Raw genomic sequence first — 5,397 nt, 5'->3', positions numbered from 1 at the left:
TGACTCACCTGACCTCATTACGTGCAACTTCTTTTTGTTTCCATAATTGAAGAGCGACATGAAAGGACAGTGATTTGATGAAGTAGAAGAGGTTAAGATAAACACAAGGGAGGTGCTGTCCACCATCCTAACAGATGTGCTTGAAAAATGTTTCCAAGAATGGAATTGCAGATTTGATAAATGTATTAACTGTAATGGGGAGTGCTTTGAAGGTGATATGGTGATTTTGTAAAGAAAAAAAAATTAAATACATAACTCTGAAAAAAACGTTTTTTGGGGGGATACCCCTTGCAAGAAACCATTGAATAAAATCTCCAGTTTCTTAAAACAAAACAAAACTCTCATAACCTAACTGACATAGAGTTGATTCTAACTCATAGCAACCCTGCAGGACATGGTAGAACTGCCCCTGTGGGTTTCCAAGACTGAAACTCTTTACCAGGAGTAGAAAGCCTCATTTTTCTCTCTTGGAGTGTCTGGTAGTTTCTAACTCCTAACTTTGTAGTTAGCAGCCCAATGCGTATGCAATACGTCACAGGCCTCCTATACACATAGTGAGAATCCTGAAACATCTCTCTGCAATGTATTCCGTTTGTCAGGTTGAGAACCACTCAGCTACACTTCTCTTCCTTGGACTATTCGTTGGGACGAATGTAAAAGACATTGGCCAGGCCCACCTTAATTCCAACCTTTATAGTTCTCCACGTCCTGGAGAGTCCTGGCCACTCGTGACTTGGAGTGATTTCATTTGGTTCTGGATGATGGCCGAGAGCAGCGATTCCCAGTCTTTTCTCTGCTGTTACCACCCTATTCCCTACCACCAAGTCGATTCATTCATAGCAACCCTGGAAGTAGAGAGCTTTCTTTTTCTTCTGAGGAGTGCTGGAGTGCTGACAACCATAACACCATCCCTAACCTATGGCATTTGTGTGTGAGACTCTTGCTACTTCATGAGCCCAGATGTCTTAAGATCTATGCTGTGCAGCTTCTGGGATACTGACCATAACTCCACCCCTTTGTCACCCACTGATTTGATAGACACTAGTGTGCTTCAATGCTGCATTTGACAGCCATAGTCCTAGAGAGCGGAGGAAAGGCATGGATACGACCTGTCAATCATTATTGGATCTGAACAGACGATGTTCCAGGACTATGCCCCAAGCCCATGTAATTCACCCCATTTCATTGAGAAGGAAAGGAAGCCACAATGGATAGAAAACCAAGGCCAGAAGGTCTCCCTTAGGTATCGTGCTAACTCGGAAACCGCAGATCCCAACCTCACACTGGCATCTATGTGTGCAAAGAGTGAGGAATGCAGCCAGGCGATGCTTAAGAAGGTTAAGCTTTTTGAGCCAAGATCCAAGAACTACAGATCTAGGTGCCCCTGTGGGATTGCCTTCCCAGGTGTGATTGTTCTCGAATCAGAAGCAGATTGTCCTTAGTGTGCATGCATGACCCTCAGTGAAGGTGGCATGGCCAGTAGCCGCAGGGGAGCAGAGTTTCCTTATATGTTGGAGACACCCCACTCCTCCCAGCTGCATCTTTTCTATTTATAGACCTCCTCGGAGGCTCAGACCTTGGGTCTGCTTCCGCTGGGGTTCCTCCTCTGAGTAACTCATTATCTGATTTGTGTGTAGAATCCAGACTTGAAGCTGGAGGAATCAACAGACACCAAGAAGCTGAGAGTACCAGGGAAGACAGGTTTTATTGCAGCACACCAATGAGCTACTTAGAAGCAGCGTTTTCTCTAGCACTCAGGCCTCCTTGGTCTAGGACGTAGGACGGAGGCAGGAGACCAGGGCTCTCAGGAGACCACAGTTCTCAGCAAAGGAGAGAACTCTATCACCTGCAAAGCTATGCAGTTCCACTCATAGAAGGGAAGACGGGAGCATGAGTGAGACACGGCATGAACTTGACGTGGGGCATTGGCCATGGTCAACAGCCATGCCCAGAGTCATCGCAGGAGCAGCGTGAGCATCGGGAGCTCGTGCTTTCGCAGAAAGGCTGGGGCGGATGCCAGTAGTATCGTGCAAACCGGTGAGAGAGCAGACAGCGGTTGTCTCCGAAGCCCGCAATGCAGACATCCGGGAGAGAGAAGGAGGGGGCGTGGGGAGGGCTTGGGGCGGAGCATGGGGGAGGGCAGGAAGCCTGAGGGACCCGCGGAGGACACGTGGGTGGGTATTTAGGAAGCCACTTGACAGTGAGCTTGTATTTCTGCGTACTTTGTGGGTAAGACATCTTGACAAGAGTTCTGTCGATCTGAAAAGCAATGAAGATATTGTGAAAACAAAATTAAATGGAAACTTAGTTTTTAATGACTGCTTTTCTACAGAGCCTGCCATTCTGTGGCTAATTATCTGGCTGAAGGACCTCTATCTTTACACACGGCTCCTCCTGTTTTCTTGGCAAAGGAGGTATCAGGCACTGGGTACGTCTGAATGGCGTGACGCTCTCTTCCACCTGCCCTTGTTCTTCTAAGACCCCTGTCTTCAAAGGCCAACAGCTCCCCAAATCTTAGTTGGATCATTCCTTCTAATGTATGCATCGGAGAAACCATATTTCTGGCCCAAGTGTCAAAGGATTCAATCCACAGCTCCACGATCTGCCTTCATCTTCTGTCTTTTCCTGTTCTTACCTCCAGAGATTTGACATGAAGCCTGCTCTTCAGCCCTCTGTGACTGCCCCCCGTCCTACAAGCCGGGCCCTCTCTCCCTGCATCTCTCGTTAACATTTGCCCCTAATGGAATTGCCACCCGACTCTGATCTTCCTGGAATTACCAGCTAGCTCTGCCTCCAACCTGGAGTGGTTTGTCCATCCAGCTGAGGTGCAGCAGTCTCCAGCCTCTCAAAGATCAGTATCCTCACTCACCTCTGCAGCTTGGGCCAATGACGGACAATCCCCAGGAAGTGAGGAGACACACAAGTCGAGGTCTTTTATAGGGCTCCTGCTCCCAAAGCAGGGGATGAGCCATGGGTGATGTGAAAGCCACTTCCCCACCAGGTGGTTGTGATGACAACGTCCCACATTCCAGCCGCCCCGTCATCCTGTCACTTGGTCTCTCTGGGTCACTACCAGATCCTGACGAGTGTTCTTCCAGGGCCTCATGGCCCTCTATAAACCCTGGAAATATTTACATAAAGATAAGAAAGTCATGATTTACAAGTGCGCTTATGACGAGATAGCTTAAAGATGGAAAATAAGGTGACCGGAGGGACCTGAAGCCTGAGTGAGCAGGAAATGAGCAGTCACATGTGCCAGATTAGCTCAGGGGATGGACATTTGTTTCCAAACCAGGTTGGGGACTAAGAGGCTTCGCTTCCATAGGTTGTTGCAGTGAACTCAGATGCCAATGTGCCGGAGAAAATGGACTGCTGATGCAACACTACAGACCCAGCTGGAGGGGAAATAAAGTTTTAGGTCACTCCTTGTGCTTTACTTATAGGCAAGCAAACTAAGGGCTGCAGAAGGCAGAAGAGATGCTCAAAGCTGTGCAGAGTCGAAATTAGAAGTTGGACCACCTACCGTATATATTCATGTATAAGCTGAGTTTTTCAGCACAAAAAAAATATGTTGAAAAACTGAGGTTCAGCTTATACACGAATCAGTGGTACCCCAGTGAGGTGTTACATCTCGCTGGGGTCCCCCGAAGTAACGGGATGAGCACCCATTATCTCGTGGGTGATTGTTGTTTCTCTGCTGTTCATTCAAAGCCCCGCTGACACTGCAGGGATTTGAATGTTTGTTTACTCACATCTAACCAATCAGAGCCGTACTATGACATGGACAGCTCTAATTTGCAGAAGCACCCGTATTGATCCACTTAAGCTGGCAGCTGAACTGGTATGGATGTGTCTGTGGCTGTGCTCCGTCTCTCCCCTCTGGTCTCTGTTAATTCACATCCTGCATCCCCCACCAGCACGGACTGGCCACCCCTCCCAGCTGACACATTGCGGGGGTGTGGGGGAGGCATTACCATGAAAGTTCTTTTTCAAAGTCTTGTTTTTTTATCCTATTAAAAATGGGTACTCTTGAACTAAAACAAATACCCTGGTCATATGATGCTGGTTTCAAAATGAAGGTTGTGTCAAGAGCAGACGTGAGCAATAACAGTATTGTAAGTAGCAAATTCTGTGCTGATGAAAAGCAAGTGAGGGAGTGGCGGAAAATGAAGGCTGACTTGGAACAGATTCCAAAAGCTAATAAAGCTCATTGTGGTTTAATGTCTCTTTATGGGGTTCTAGAGAGTGAATTGCATAAATGGGTTATGGAGTGTCGTCAAAATGGTTACTGCGTAACATGCATGGGAATCCGCATACGCGCTCTACAAATGGCTAAGGATGACAAATATAAAGCACCAGGCATTGAAAAATTTGCTCCATCAGCAAGATGGTGTACCCGCTTCATGAATAGGTTTGGCCTACTATGTTTGAGACAAAGAACAAAGATTTCCCAGAAATTGCCACAAGACCTTGAAGAAAAATTATGTCATTCCAGTCATTTATTATAAAACTAAGAAGGATTTATAATTATGACCTGGCAGATATTTGGAATATGGATGAAACTGCCATGACTTTTGATCTTCCAAGCAACGGAACTGTGGCAAGTTTAGGAGAGAAAACCATTTTTCTCAAAACCACAGGAAATGAAATAAAACACTTTACAGTTGTTCTATCATGTTTGGCTAATGGAACTAAGCAGCTGCATCCTGTCATTATTTTTTACAGAAAGACCTTGCCTAAAAAGATCAATTTTCCACCAAGAATTACTGTGCATGCACATTTTAAAGGCTGGATGGATGAAGAAGGAACAAAAAAATGGCTGGAAGAAATTTAGAACCGATGACCGGGAGGAGCCTTAAAGAAAAAGCCATGGTTACTTGTTTGGGATATGTTCAGAGCCCACCCATCAGATGACATAAAAAAATTGGCAAAATCTAGTAAAGTTACTTTAGCCATTATTCCAGGTGGACTTACATCTGTACTGCAGTCTCTGGATGTATCTTTGAATAAGCCTTTTATAGACCATGTGCGAAGGATGTGGCATGAATGGATGTCATCTGGTCAAGCCCGACTAACAAGAGGAGGAAATCTCATGAAGCCTGACATAGAGTTAATAACAAAGTGGGTTCGAGATGCATGGGAAGACATTCCAGAAGATATGGTGTGACGTGCCTTCAAGAAATGTAGTATTAGTAATGCTATGGATGGCAGTGAAGACTGCGCTTTGTATGAAAATGACAGCAGTGATGGTGATGACGGTGATCTCAGTGAGGACAGCGTCTATGATGACCTCACACCAGCTGAAGCTCTGCATTGGGATATGGATGATGATGAGGAATCCAGTTTTGAAGGATTTTAACTCTTTACATTTTAGCTTGGTTGCTGATGGAGCTTAGG

This window comes from Tenrec ecaudatus, chromosome 1, assembly GCF_050624435.1.
Source record: "Tenrec ecaudatus isolate mTenEca1 chromosome 1, mTenEca1.hap1, whole genome shotgun sequence".
NCBI classification, from domain to species: domain Eukaryota; kingdom Metazoa; phylum Chordata; class Mammalia; order Afrosoricida; family Tenrecidae; genus Tenrec; species Tenrec ecaudatus.
Note: the sequence above shows the minus strand (reverse complement) of the source record.